Here is a 16,044-nt window from a genome sequence, read left to right as displayed (position 1 = left end):
TAAACGTATTCAGCTACTGTTTCTAGATTTAGAAACGCCTTCATTTTGTGAAAGGATGCTGCAGGGATTAGCTCTGAAGCTGCACAAGAAGATCTCAGCAGCGATCTTCATGTAGTGAGTGTGCATGTTTTATTCTTTGATACCCCTCATTAAAAGTATGCATGTTGATTATCAGTTGTGCCTGTGTGCTGCTCCTGCTGGTGACCTGAGGCAGAGCCATTACTGTTGCTTTTACTAACATCTGTGCTGTAGACTTCATGAAAAGTAATCTCCATATCATTTGTTGAGGTGCCTAAAACATCCCACAAATGCCCTGGAAAAACAGTTCCTCCTTTCAAGTTGTCCACGCAGTATAAAACGAAATCTGCTAAGGACCAAATCAAGGTAAATTTGCAGCATGCTGCTGGGAAATCAACTCAGATGGCAGTGTTGTTTTTTTGTTGTGTTTTGACCGAGACTAACTAGAGCCTATCATGATATTAAAGAATCAAATCGATGTCAGACACTTTCTGCTTTACAGCGAATAGTGTTTGTAGCAAGCAGAGAAAGCTGAAGAGATAAGGTTAACTGTTTTAAAGAGTCTCTAATCTCACGGATGGTAGCAGAAATTCGCCCTGCTATTGCAGCCAGGATTTCCTTTCCTTTCATTTCTTATCTGTTTATAACGGGGTTACACATACTTATGCCCCCAGGTGAACTGAGACAAAACAGTTATGGTGTGGAGAGCTGGTGTGGAGTGCTTTGCTCGCAGGCCGTACGATAGTAATCTTTTGAGGTGGAGGAGAGTGTTACTCATTCACTTTCTCCACATAGTTTTTCCGAACTCGACTCTCGATTTTACATCTTATTTTACACCAGCTGCAGGCGAGCAGGTTGTGTTATTAGTCACGATGAGTAAAGTTCAAACCACCCGGTTTAATCCGTGTAAGAACACACACGAGCCAGAGCTCGCTCGGGTCAGCCGGTTCACATTTTTAAAACCCCCAAATTCACTTCTGCGTCGGATGATTTACTGGACAGGACTGAGCAGAAGAAACGGTGTGTTTGTGGAAGGAGAGGTGGCTCACTGAGTGTGTGAGGCGGAGTCAAGAGTTGTTTCCTCATCACTTCAGCACTTTGAACAGATGGTGGTGTCATTTTCACATCTCACCTCAAAATGGAGACGGTCGTTTTTAGGCCACCGCGCTCCCAGGGACTTTTGTTGTTCGTCTGTGCAGCCTCCCACATATCCCTGCTCTGTCGGCTGACAGGCAGCTCTACACGCACTGCAGTTCAACCAAAATGTCTCCATGTGTTACTTTTCTCTCCTTCTCTGTGCCCTTTTTTTCAGGCTCTTTCATACCTTTTCTTTGGTTTGTTTCCCTTTTTTTTTCTTGCTTCTGGTTTAAAAGCCTTCAGAGGCGCGCACAACAGAGAGGAGTCGATTTGTCTGCTCTCAGTGAAACAGAATCGAAAAGAGAACTGCTTTGATCGATGAGGCATAAAAGGTGACATGATTCAGACCAAACCCACCATTTAGAAACAAGTGTCTCATAGTGAAAATGTAAACTATGACTACGTGATGCAGAATTTATGACAAAACAATTTTTTTTGTGATAAATATTAACCCGAAAGCTTTCCTTTCACTTTACCGTAGTTACACCTCTTTTGTTTTTCAAGAAGCAGGTTCACTCTTCATGTTTACCTAAACGATTTTATTTTCTACTTTCACTTTTGTCCTAAAATATCAGTTAAGCAAAAAACGAAGGAAAGCAAATTTGTGGCTACTTTTCGCTTTTAGCCGAGTTGCATTTATTTTTGAAAAGCAGAACTTTAAAGTCCTCTGAACTCTTTTCTTCACTATAAACCCTCATTATGCCCTTAACTTTGACTGTTTCCCCTTTTCTACATTTTCACTGCATTGTTCTCACATTTTCTGCCTCCTTTCAACTTCAAAATACTCGCGGCAGAGAAAAAGGAAAAGGCAGATTTCAGCTGCTCTACCCACCATTGTTTCATCCTCTCAGCTTCCTTTTCACTTTTTGAAACACACGCCGTGCCTGATCGCATCAAAGCCCAGCCTCTGCGTCGTCTCTTTTGCTCTCTGACTAATTTTGATAGTAAAAAGACACCAAGGAAAGCTGCTCTGCCTCCCCTTTATATTTTTAGGCTACACAGTCACGTCGGACTATCTCACATTTGCAAGGGGTGCTGTGCAGAAAAGTTCGGTCAGACGGTCGTCCCCACACACAGCTGTTTACGTCCCACAGAGACAAACCCAGACTCTGGCGTCTGGGGAAAAATTGTCCATCTCAGTTCTGATTTGACTTTGTGCTCACTGTTTTTATCAGCCACTAAAAAATTGTCGTCGGCGGCTGCGTGTTTTTTTTTTTCTCTCTCTCTCTTTAGTCATAGGCCCCCGAATGTTTCTATGTGCACCTAAGTGTGAAACACAAAGGTAAACAGATGATCGGTGCGTTAAAAATAATGCCAAGTAATTATGTGAATTTGAACTTGTGCACCGAGCGCGGTTTGTTTGCGTTGGATTTGTATTTTTCAATAAATAAATCCACCAGTAATAGTGAAACTGTGAATCAGAATGAGAATAACTTTGATCGATGAACTTTTAAAGGTGACATATAAACTTTTGAGCTGTGGGTGGAGGGCTGTTAAATGTTTGCAAATGGTTATTTTCATTTTTAGGTACATTATAAATATGTGGCTTTAGTAGTGACATGCATCATATATGAACAAACAAATAAAGTGCAAAAACATTTTTTAGCAACCTGTCTGCGTTTATTTGTGCCACTTTTTAATATTCCCTTTCCTATTTAAATGATAATTTGTGAACAAACTGTGCAATCCAACTATAATATATAATATGAACAGTGCTACACTTTTAAATTTCAGGTTTAAAGTGCTAAAACAATTAAAAAGACAATTATTTTTGTTCAAATTGTGCTCTAATTTCAAATTCTGCTGTCTAAACTGACTCATGAGTCGTACCCTGTGACTTCTTTTTGTTTTAATTTGTGTCAAACTTGTTTTCTTTGTATAAATAAATCCATAAGTCATTCTGAAACTGTGATGCTTTGGAGTGATAATATTACTAAAGCACCAGGGGAAATTTGCCTTGTGAAATGTTCGGTTCTCTAACAACCCACTCAGTTTCGACTGGAAAAAAAAAAAAAAAAAAATCTTTTAACCTTTTCAGTATCAACAAATGTGGGCTTTACAAAAAAGAAAAAAGAAAAGAAAAAAATCAGTGAAATGTTGGTGGCTGGATACTTTTTAGGTTGTCGGGCTTCTTTTTTTTTTTCTCCGCTTTTCAAGGTGTAACAATCTTTCTCTTGGCTGTAAAGAGTTAAATTTTTAAGAATCGCCCACTCATCTGAATACACATTTTGACTCATTAAATCTCTTTTGACATTCATTCTGACTGAAAGCTTGCAATTTGTTCAATATCACGTCTCCTTTCACACACGTCTGAGTATTGTTTTTTTTCCTTTTTATGACTTAGATCTGCAGTTTCAAAATAACACTCAGCACAATTTTGATGCTCGTTCATGTTGTACAAAAATAATTTTACTCTCTGACTGGATCACTTCAGGTTTATTATGTAAATTTTCTTTTCCTATTTTCCTTACTTCATTTTTCTTCATATTGATCAAACTTTGGTTGTGTGTGTTATCATTTTAGGAGAAAAACATTAAACCATTTATATTAATTTTCACTTTGCGACTGTTGTTGATATGTGTTGGCTGAACTCTTTGCTGATTTTAATCTTTAATCCCATAATTTCTCCTGAGTTTGCGAAAATGCTTGCTGAAGAAATTAAATGTCACAAACTATATGTGCCTGACCTACAATAATATTGGGTAAATACATACATGTTTATGGTTTCAGAAAGGCAGTTTTGTGTCTGTGGGTGGCATCCCGTTGCTACCGTCAGCGTCTCTTTAAACACTTAGATTTCTAGCTCAGTCTGTGTGTGTGTCTGTGTGTGTGTGTGTGTGTGCTTGCACAACATAATCGGATCTGAATTTGTGCATTTTTATGTGGCTTATATTTGTGTGCGGACACATATATGGCATAGTTATGTGTTTTCGTAGTTGTGTGAGCTCATGGCTTAAAATAAAAAATATGTGTGTGTGAGACATTTATCTAATTGTTAACATTTCCTGTACCACAACTTTGTGTAAAACATGCTTTTTTGTAGTTTCTAAATATGTTCTTATATTTTATAGTGTTTAAAATAATGATAGCATGTCTGGTTGTGTCTGTGCATGCAGAATTTGTTTATCTGCACATTGTTTGAACAGCTCTATGTACTGTATGGGTTTGTGTGTGTGTGTGTGTGTGTGTGTATCTCTACGGCGATCATATTGCTTGTGTTTCCACAGTTTTTAAACTGACATAACCATGTTTTTATGCAAGGACATTTATTCAACATTTAAGTGTAGTTACTTTCACCATGCATGTACATGTTTGTGTGTATATATCATTATGCATGCGTTACTATTTGTGAACATGTCTGACCCTATAGGTGTGTTTCTGTAATTGCGAGTGTGTGTTTCATAACTTTATAACTGTGTGTGTTTGTACTTCAGCAACACATGTTCCTTTTTCTGCTTGATTATACATTGCCTATATGCACACTACATGGTGTGTCACATAGACCCTCCCAAAAGCCTTGCAATATGAATTTGTACATTACTGCTTAATGCGTGAAAACATTTCACTGTTTTCATGTTTGTAACTACAGTATATCTGATAATTTATTGCATTTACAGCTCTGGGAGAGCATGCATTTTAGATTTAGAGGTGTATCATTGATGTTTGCAATGATAATACAAAACTATATGGCTGTTTGAAAATTAATAAATGTTGATAGTGTTTATGTAGTTGTGTGTTCACATAGAACACACTGCATAAAGTGTGTAGATGTACAGTATTCAGTGCTAGCTTATGTCTTTATAAATGCATGTTTACTCCCGTATGTGTTAATAACTGTGCACATTTATTTCTAACTCTGCAGGGCTGTGTGACTTCTGCAGCAGTGTGGGTGTATTGTAAGTAAGTGTACAACTGTGTGTGCATGGCTTTTGTCAGAATGTGTGTGCAACCTGTGTGTGGAGTTAGCTGTGCACAAATTTGTTGCTTGTATAGCATGTACAGCGTTGTTCATCTACAACATTCAAGTTTAAAGAAGATTATAAGATTTACCATTGTGATGGTGCAGATTCTTCTCTGCAGGATCAGTGGATATTAACAACCCACTACTTCTAATTTTAATACAGTTTGGAGAGAAATATAACAGATGCAAAATAAAATAAAAAAAACGTTTTAGATATACAGCAGAGGCTCAAAGACTTGGGGAATCTTGGCTTACCTTTATTGTTTTGTGTGTTTGGCTGTAAAAGTTATGTGCTTTAGCTTTAACATGTGTGTGTGTGTGTGCTGAACGGTGTATGTATTTATTTGCATGCACATGGGTGTGTGAAGGAGTTTGTTTCCTCTTCTTTCTGCTCATCATCCGTCCCGCCTGACATTTACACATTCAAATCAGAGTCTGTTTATACGTTGTTTGAGACACACGACAACATTTCATGCTTTGTTTAAGATAATCAGCAGCATCACTGCGAGCAACGACTCACTTGGAGCAGATGTTGGTGCCGAGTTTAAACATTGCATGTGCATCAAGTCAACTTTTCAGGAACTAATACACAAGCTCGTTTTCAGCACAACCACTCTGTTATTGATTTTTTTTTTTTTAGCTTGATTTACCTCTAATATTGTTTTGTAAAAGGTTATTTCCTGTCGACTGTGGATGTTTTTGATTGGTTTGGGTCTTGGCTCTCTTTTTGGTGCAGTGTCTCATTTGACCTTTGACCCTTTGGTTGTCAAATGGTGAAATGCTTCAGAACTCTGCTGCTTATTTCCACCTTATCAGCTTCATGCATCATGCAGTTTGTGGCAAAGGGAGGAATTACCACATCGACACAAATCAAGTTTTCTTAAGGTCAGATGTGCATGTAAACAGCAAGTAGGTCTGTGGGACCCTAAAAACAAAACAAAACAAAACAAGGCTTATATTCAGCTGTATGATGTACAAAACTTTAAATGACTTCTCAGCTTTTTGATACTTTTACTTTTTCACCTAAAATTAATGTTTTTTTTCTATCAAAGGAAATGAAGTGCAGCTCACTCTGTCTGAAACTTCTGAATCATGTCAGTTTATCTTTAGCATCCATTTTATTTTACAGACTGCATTTATGAAAAATAGATTTCTAATTATAATGAACTTTTGAACAATATTATCTTCTTTGAATGACTAATGCAAGTTAAAGAGGACAACTCCAAGCTACTCAGCAAAGAAGCAGATTTTCACTAGTGAGGTGAAAAACTGATGCCAGGGCTGCGTGGCAAAGCTGCCCACATATGTGAGAACCTGCATTATTATCCCGCAGCATGTTCAGGTTGTCTTTGCAAAGCCTTCAAACACAGTGAGGGGTGGATAATTGGGTATAAATGAGTTGTAACCACATTATTTGTATGATTAAGTTGAATCAGCATATTCCTGCAGTCTTTGTCTCGTCCTCTCACATCAACACGTCCCATTTCGAGGAAAACACAGCAAACAGAGACTTCTGTTATTCTAATCTAATCCAATTCTAATAGTCTAATCAGGACATTTAAAAAAAATAGTGAGCATGCTTTTGATGCACCATAGCATTTGGAACAAATCTTTAAATCTTCTATCATCTGTGAGGGTTTGTTTTAAATAGCTTCAGCAGCTTGAAACTGAAATTTAAATGACACATACAGATACATACATGCAGATATTAACATTTTCATGTCTGGATCTCACCCTCTGGTTGCAGGAGAACAGTCTCAGTTGGGTAGTTTCAAGTTGTTCTGTGGCTCAAGTTTGCATCTGAGTGATTGTTCTGAGATTAATGCAGAAAGTTGCTCTGTTTTGTTTTCATTCTTATGATGTTGTTTTCTAAATGGTTCTGCAGCACCAGCATCCCTTCATGGCTTTGTCTGGCCTTGATTTAGTCTGTTGCAGCAGGAAAGTGTCTGTGTATCAAAAAAAAAAGAAGCCACAAATCATTTTTTTAAGCTTTTTTCTTCTTTTTATAGTGGGGGTAGAGGTATTTAAGTAAAACATCTTAAAGCCTTACCATATCCTGCCTCAAATAAAGTACCTTACAAACCACATGTGCATGCACACATTGTAAAGAAATACCAAGTTTTTTCTGTTTTTCATGTACTGGACTCCTGCATTTTTGAATTTTTTTTCTTTTTTATATCACTGCATTGAAGCCATCCCTATTCTACTTGTTATTATACAGTTAAAAAAGTGATTTTCTTTGTCTTAAAAATCAAGTTTTTGTGCTTTTGGTATTACCTTTCTCTATTCGGGGAAAAACTACATGTACAGTCATTTGCTGACATTTTGTAAAATTTATTTTTAGTACATCGTCACCCATAAATCTGGAACCACTTTGCCGTACTGTCACATATTTAAAAAATAAAGAAGATAAAACACAGCACAGCACAAAATGGACCGCCAGGTTTGATTGCTGCAGTCTGTACTCACTGCTACTCAGGATAATTGTTCGATGACATGCAAAAATATGAATATGAGTTGGTGCAGCCAAATCATTCTGCAGCACTGTTGGAGCACTCACACAAAACTGAAGTAAAATCTGTCTTGAACAACATGAGTGGGCTGTTGAAACAGCTACTCCAAAAAAAAAAAAGTGTTTTCAAACCACAGGTTTTTCCTTTCTGGTACAAAAACACTTGCTATTGTGATGTAAAAAAATAACACGAAAAAAATACTCAAAAGAAGAAGTAAGGCTTAACAGTGACAAAATCATTGTTTAGGTGGGTAAATATGAGGAGATGAATCAGATAAACTGGCCAAAACTCGATTTTTTTCACTAATTTTTAAAACTTTTTTTTTATTATTGTAACAGTGATGAAGCGGAAACATAAGATTAACCTTCAGGTAATCCAGAAAAAGTGGATTATACTATATTTGTGATCTTTATTTGTTTTTTAACACAAAGACAACTACATCTTCGGCCAAACTTCAACATACATCTGAAACTTGACATGTTTGATAGAAATGTTTCATAGAAAAACACAGTATTGCTTTAATTTTGAGCTTTTTTTTCCAGTTCTGCTCTTTTGATGACTGCATTTTTTTCCACAGTTAATGATGATAACATGAAATCGAGATAAGATAAATGCTGTATCGGTTTGTAGAAAAGCGACATTGATTTGCTTGCTGTAATGCACAAAGGAACCCTGTTCCCCAGGACTTTTAGTCACACCTTCAGAGTTGTTCTGAGCCTTTTGTTGTCTGCTGCTGTAGACATAAGCAGTGAACTGTAAACAAACCTCAGTTGAATGTAAATATGCTACGGTAGGCCGTACTGAGAACTGAAACATATTGATTCTGGATTTTCCCTGGGCTCATGCTGCCTCAGCCTCTCTCTGATATTAAACCTCTCACTTCCTTTTTGAGGCCAGTTTGTTTACCAGCCAGCTTGCTATTTTTACAGGAGGCTTCTGCTTGCTCACAGAGAAACTGTAGAAAAGGATGTCTTCTTCATACACGCTGATGCTCTCCTCACAGCTGTTATGAATACCTTGCATATTGACATTTTAGTGCAAAATGTGATCACTCTAAAAAAAATAAACAACAAAAACAGTTGCTCCAATGGGATCAATACTTAGTGCACATAGTATTTATTTTATAAAATCTAAGCTTAAATACAACAATAACAGTAAAAACGTTGTTTGGAAAACTATGAGCACTGCATAATTCAGTAGCTTGTAAAAATCAACTTGAGGTAATCATCTTATGTATGTTTTTATTGTTCTCTTGCAATGTTTAAAAGGAAATTGGGCCCGCTTTACTTTAAAGTGGTGTTTAAATTCATTGAGATTTGCAGGTGTTTGTTTGTGCACAGCTCTTCTAAAGTCCCAAAGTGGCATTTCAAGAATTGTTTTCAAGCTGAGGTCTGGATTTTGTTCTGTTCATTAACAATACCTTGAGTCTTGTCTTTTTCCATCCATTCTTTAGTAGTTTTAATTCAGCCTGAGGAATCATTGTCTTGCTGCATGACCCAGTTTTGGGCCAGACTTTAGCTCTTGGACAGATGGCCTCATATTTGACTCTAAAATACTTTGGTAAACAGAGGAGTTCACGGTCGACTCAATGACTGCAAAGAGGCTGCAAAATAAGCTCAAATCATAAACCTTTTACAACCGCCCTGACTGTCGGTATGAAATGCTTGTGTTATGGTGTGATGCATTAGTTTATGTCCTTACACCTCCCTCTTTGTTTTCATCTGTTGAGTTCTATAAAGTTTGTGGTTTGTTCAGATGCAACCTTTTAAGCACAAATCCTATGAATGCAGTAACAGAGTACTTTTGCACACACTTTTATTTTGACATTTTGGCTTAATTTTTGTTTAAAAAAAAGTAAGATTACAAGATGTAATATGCTGCATGTTGCTGTTTGTCCAAGGCTGATTTTCCTTAGATTAAAGTCCGGATAAGAAACAGATTATCCTGATTACCGGTATGTCCTGATACATGAAACCTTAAAACTGAAGACATGTTTACTGCTGTTATATATATTTTGTTCTGGTAATTTGCTACACGAATAACAGGCTGCATTAAAGTTTATAGTTTATAATTTGAGTGTAATTTGGAAACGGTAATCTGCATATAGAAACAACAATTATCCCAGAATCATTTGCTTTGACTTGTTGATATATGTTGACACACTCAGTCATGCACAAAGAAAAAGGTTATGAGCTGCCAAACTGCATGTTCAAATGCAAAGCTTTTGTCTGACAGCATCAACGCTCATCTTTCAGTTTTGGCCCTGATTCAGTGGAAGCTCTTTGTCTGCTTCCCTTTGTTAAGCACTTGTGTTTGAAAGGTCCTATATAAATGGAATTAAGTTAAGTTAAACAGCACATGAACTGTAGCTGAAAAGGTTGTTGTCCAGAAAGAAAAGTGCAAAAAGGCCATCACAAATCTAAGACAGAATGTCAGAAATAAATCATTATTCAGATGATCCATCTACAGCTGCTAAAATTACAGCCAAAGGCTCTTTGGGAATCATCCTGTTAGTGCTAAAATTCTGTTTGATGTCTGTCAAACTGTGTTATATTTGGTGTTTTGTGTAGATTCAGCATAAGGAACAGGAACAAATTGTGTTTCTGTGCTGGTAACAAAATGCCTAAAGATCCAATATGAAATCATTTTTTTTGCTAAGTTGTCTGTTATATGTCGACGCAACACTGAAACGTCCCGTTGAGTTTAGAAGCCTTTTTTATGCCTGGTTGATTGGTAGGTCACTGTTAGGTGGCCTAACAAACAAATAAACACTTGAGAAATCTCTGAGATATGATCAGGACTGGAGGTAAAAGGAACAAAAACGGCCCAAATCCCAAAAGAAACATTTAAAGCTTTTCAGAAAATCTGGAAACTATTTATTGAAACGGTAAATGAATAAAAATAAAAAGGTTTCCTCTTTCTGATCTCAGGTCATTGCTGTAAATGATCAGCAGGAGGCGACTCATGTGGGTCATTAAATGGGTCAGTTTGTAAAGACATCTTTAGGCAAATTAATCCTCTCTTCTGTGATTTATGACCCCTGTGAACATAATCTTAATGAGTTTGTTATTTAGGGCCAGTTGCCTAAATGTGGCTCTCAACTGTCCCTTTTTGATAAAACACACTTGATGTTCTGTTTATGAGTGTTGCTCTTATAAAAAAGCTAAATTATATATTTTGCAAAAATAAGCAGAAAGGTATGAGGTTTTAATTTTGATGAAGTTGATGTGAGGGTCTGATTTGACTTCTAGTCAATTATTCCCTGTTTCTGTTTTAGTGATGGGTTACATATTTTCCTCTTTTGAAATATTTTGTTCCTCAAACAACAATTATGAAATAAGAGCTTAATGTTTTTTTTTGTTTGACACTGAGATAAATAACCCATTTCCTTTGTAAAGTCACACCCGTGTTTGGAAACCTTTTCTCACTCTGTAGCTGTGAGCCTGCTGAGCAGCTCACGTCTCACACAATAAATCATTGAGTTTTGTCAAAACCCCAGATCTTGATTTGTCATTGTTTTCTTTGGGCTCTCGCCGAACCCGATAGAACCAAGGGTATGGGTCCTGTTGGAGACTCGGACATTTTAGACGCACTGTTCGATTATTTATTTTAACACATCTTGACAAGCGTCAAACACCAAAACAGGTTTTACCAGGCGGATGTTATGCTGTCCTGCTCCCAAAAAAGAATTTGCTTGGGAAAGGTCAGCGAAGTGGCTTTGATGGACGTGCGGCTCAGCAGATTGTGATCAGTGAAGTGACTCCTGCTTTACGTAACCAACACGATCAAATCCGGTTTGTTGAATCAGATACGACATCTGATCAGTCTATTTGGAGTTCATTGTTTCACAGGGTTTTCACTTTTGTTTTGCAGTACTGACAAAATAAATGTGTTGTTGCTAAGTTACTTATTTGTTCATTCATTCATTTAGCAGCCTGTAGTATCTGGGATTATTGCTTTTTGTTATATAGATTATGACACTGAAATTAGTTCTTCACGCGTCAAATTAGTAATAGCTATTATAATTGTTAATGTTGATAAAAGATGTTTCGTTCTTTGCTGGTGATTTAATGTAAGGCGGTGATGGGAGGAGGATTTTTGTTGTTGTTTGAAGGCTTTAGGCAGCAGTTTATGCATGAAAAATTGATTTTGTTTCAAGCCTGCTCTTTGGCTGCGAAGACAGTGCTGTTAGACAACATAAAGCATGTTATTGTGTCACCCTGTGTACATAATGAGTATTTTGCATGTTACAGACATAATTAAAGTGTTGGCTGTAGATGCCAGAGGAACTCATGTGCAGAGCATGATAATGAAACTGTTATAGGAAACTGTTAATTTTATTTACTTTTTACAATTATCATTAATATTATTGTGAATCTGCAAAAGGAACAAAACAAGAAACAAGATGAAAATAATCCTTAAAATAATCTACATATTTGCTCTGAGGCAAAGTCCTTCTGCACAGAGCGAACAGACTTTAACAAAAGATACCCCAACATTTAAAAACAGGTTTGCTGTATTTTCTGTAAACATGTCTGTCGAAGAGGTGGATATAAATGCGACTATATTTGTTTAATTTTTTTTTCATGAATGAAGTCAGATTTGTCATTTTTAAGGGTTTTACGTGCATCACCTATTAAACAGTGACAGGACTATTTATTTATGTTTAAAGAGAAGACAAACAAGAACAAGGAATTAAAGTAAATACGTGATAAATATATTTGTTCCAGGCGGGACAGTGGAGCAGTGGTTAGGGCTGTCGCTTCAGAGCAAGAAGGTTGCAGGTTTGCCTCCTGGCCCGTGTGTGTGGAGTTTACATGTTCTCCATGTGGGGTTTCTCAGACCACTTTGGTTTTCTCCCACAGACCAAAAACATGGATGTTAGATTAATTAGTAAATTGTCCCTGAGTGAGAGTGTGAATGGTTGTTTGTCTCTGTGTCCGTGTGACAGACTTGGGACCTGTCCAGGGTGTCCCCAGCCTCTCACACAGTGACTGCTGGAAGAAAAATAAAAAACAATGGATAGATGGATGGATATACTTATTTCCATTAATCTAAAAATAAAAGATAAGAGGTTGAACCAAAGGGCAGTCATCTATATTTAATCTCCTTTCACCTTTTCTTTACACAAAACACAAAAACAAGATTCATGTCTAGGCAAAGTTTAGCCCACGCTCAAACAAACAAAAACAAAACATCTGCCTGCTGTGTGTGGGATGGCTTTTCTCCACGCTGGCTTATGTGTCAAACTACAAAGATGTAAAATGGGGTTGAGAAAGATTTACCCAAAAATACAACAAATAACTGCAAGATTTTTGAAAATCTGATTTACTGCTCTGTGTATTTCAGTAAAACAAACAAAGTTAAATACCTTTTTCTTCTTTTTAAAGCAACACATTTAAAGTAAGCCTTTTGGACTATATGTTTTGTTGAATATGCTGATGTGTTGGAAAACATACGCTTTATTTAATAATGAAACAAGGTGTAGACGTCCAGCTTCTTTCAGTGGTTAATGTGAGAGACGGCCTATCGAAAAAGGCATCTTCGTATCTATGTAAAAAAGTGTTACAGTAAACAATTTAATGTGGCTCTTTAGCAGTCTGCTCAGCTCACACGAAGAACACAAGCAGCTCTTTCTGCATGGAAACTTTTGTTCTTCAAAAAGAGTGAGTCGTTTTGGTGTGTGTGTGTGTGTGTGTGTGTTTCTGCCTGTAAACTCTGTGTCATTCATACAATATTTATGAGTCAGATGAAGAAACATGATTAAATATTGCACCCGACAAAATGACAGCTTGAAAGAAAATTCTTTTGAGACGTTTTCAGGCGCACAGCCACAATACGGCATGATTTGATGTGTGAAATTTGAAATTTCACACATCAGATCACGTTGTGTTTGGAGAACAAAATCAACCAAGACCCTCAGTGAAGTCAAACAGAACAGACCTGAGTGTGTGTGTGTCAGAAAATGATTTAGAGCACGTTGTGTCATTCGGGTGTGTTTCTCTTCAGATCGTACTTTTAAAAGTCCAATCTCAGGCTTGTTTACCCAAATTAAAACATATATATATATATATATATATATATATATATATATATGATAGTATGCTCAGAGTCCTGCAAGAGAGAATTCTGTAAATATTTACCGTAAGAATTCCCATCTAAGTGACTTTGCAGAAAGTTATTCATGTCTCTAGGGCTGCAGTCTTTTTGAGATGATGATTTTTTTTCTCTTTTTATTTGCAGAGACACAAGACGGAGAGGCAGTTTGAGGCTGATTTCCACCACATTCAGCCATCCTGACAAGCGGACGGGGAAACACCTCAGCACAAGTTAAACGGTAGGAGTTAAAATCTGTATATGTTACTGTACTGCTGGTGTGATCAGTGCCTTGAAATCAGATGTGTTTATCTGATAAGAAGCACTCCTGTTTGAATGTGTGTGTGTTTGGAGAGTTTGTGGTGTTGCATAGCTCAACGCCATGGATTTTGTTTTTGTTTCATTTTCTATTTTGTATGAATATTCACTTTAATAAAACCTGGCACTCAGAGTCCCAGAAGTCCCCCTGTGATACTAGGGCAAAAATAATTGTTTAACTCGAGGTATAAAAATGTGAAAAAAAACATTCTTGGTGAAATTCGTGTCTGTAGGTTGTGAGTCATGTTACCATCAGAACCAATAGTTGTGCTCATCACTTAGGTTTTTATCATATAGGTTTATTATTTGGATTTTATGGTTTTTATTTTAGTTTTTGCCCTGATTTGTTGTGAAGTCTATTATTAGATTTGATGAGAAATAGAAACTTATGAGTCTGTGTTTGAATACTGAAGAATATTCAGTAAATAAAGTCTGCAACTTGCTATTCCTATAAAAGATTTGTTATGGAGGTCAGTTTATTTTATACAAAAGAAGCATCAAACAATACAAAAAATAGAGTTTTTTTTATGAATGTGCACAGACATTGAAGAGGAAAGCCTGGGATAACAAAGATTACAACCACAGTCATAATATTTATTATTTCTAAATGAAGTGTGAAGTTTTGTCAAGACAAAGAGAGTCCTGCTGTTTGAGCTCGTCTTGTTGTATAATCCTCTTATCTTGAGGAAGTTTTGTATTTGTGTCAGAGGTTTTTGTCAATAACCTCAGTCACAAACTTCCAGTACTCACATCTGTCAAACAGAAATAAAATCTTGAGTGTAGCATGAAAGCTGAAACGCCAGAAAATACAAGGACAATAAGTTCAACGTTGCACACTTTCAAATTTCCACCTTTCTCGGCCAATATCTGCTCATTATATCAGTGGATTCCCTGTTGCAGGCTGACAGACAGTGAAGGCAGCTGTAGCAGCTCAGAGTAATCAGCCGAAGTGGAGTCTATTCATTCATCAAAGTCCAAAACATCAATACTCTGCATGTCATTGTGTCAGAGTGAAAATGCGAGCATCCCCGCTGGAACCTCATTTGTTACTTTGTGTGAATGTGTGAGGTTATTAAGAAGTTGCACACAATCGGAAATTGTCTGGCAATAAAATTAAACTCAAAACAATGAAATGTAAACACACCATCATATCAGCCGTAGCTCCCTCAGACGGTTAAAGGTCAGATTTTTGGCTGCAAAAGTTTAGTGACTCTATCTATAATTGACAATATGTCACTGTCTGATGAAAAAAGACGCTTATGCAAAATGTTTTTCTCTATAATTACTATGTAATATTTATTAAAACTGCTTAGTTTTATTATCCATGTTTGTCTCAGTCTCAGATCAGTTACTGCTGGTCAATAAAAAAAAGAAGAAAAATCATTAAAAGCTCCCATGTGCTTTATATCTAGTATAACTACAGCAAAGATTTTAATAAAATATGAAAAATGCTTCACTTAATATGAATATACTATGTAAGTTCTCAGCTGCAATTGTGCATTTTTATCACAAAGATGGGGGCGATCATGTAGTTGTAAGAGCATGTGTTAATGTTTGTGTTTTCACATGTTTGTTAGTAAAGTATCTCATGAACCACAGGACGGATTTTGATGAGGCTTAGCAAATAATCGTGGGATGCACATTTACAACTGATTACCTTTTGGAGTCCCTCCGATTTAAAATGGCCGCCCGCTGAGCAAACACAAAAGTGGCGACAACTCAGTCAGTTGACCTAAAGTTTGGCAGCTCAGTAGCTGAGACTGGTCCAATGTTGCAGTACTGGATGGAGTTGTGCATATTGTTATTCTCAAGGTTTGACCAAAAACAGTTACAACTTTGTTATTTCACAACTTTAAAGGATTTTAGCCTAAAACTAAAACTCTGGCATGAAAGACTGCAAGCAATATATATATTCTTTTAAGGAATGTTCTGCCTTTAGTCGTTACTGTTGTATTTGTAATGATGTGACTGTGCTTAATACAGCTGCAAAGATTTTTAAAT

The 16,044-nt window shown here is 36.7% G+C and overlaps 1 long non-coding RNA gene across 3 annotated transcripts in view; it reads left to right on the top strand.

The window, feature by feature from the left end:
* The window catches only part of LOC108243274, a 74,844-nt gene that overhangs the window by 47,175 nt on the left and 11,625 nt on the right, over positions 1–16,044 (top strand). The window contains exons 3-4 of one of the 3 annotated variants that reach the window (XR_001808885.3): positions 5,018–5,051; positions 13,873–13,966. This is a non-coding gene — a long non-coding RNA (uncharacterized LOC108243274). Of the gene's footprint in view, positions 1–5,017; positions 5,056–13,872; positions 13,967–16,044 lie in introns of all 3 variants that reach the window. The other 2 variants (XR_001808886.3, XR_005232688.1) reach the window with 2 other exon arrangements.

The sequence above is a fragment of the Kryptolebias marmoratus genome, linkage group LG22, assembly GCF_001649575.2.
Source record: "Kryptolebias marmoratus isolate JLee-2015 linkage group LG22, ASM164957v2, whole genome shotgun sequence".
Lineage (NCBI taxonomy): Eukaryota > Metazoa > Chordata > Actinopteri > Cyprinodontiformes > Rivulidae > Kryptolebias > Kryptolebias marmoratus.
The sequence above is the reverse complement of the archived record's forward strand: the minus strand, read 5'-3'. Positions and strand labels throughout refer to the sequence as shown.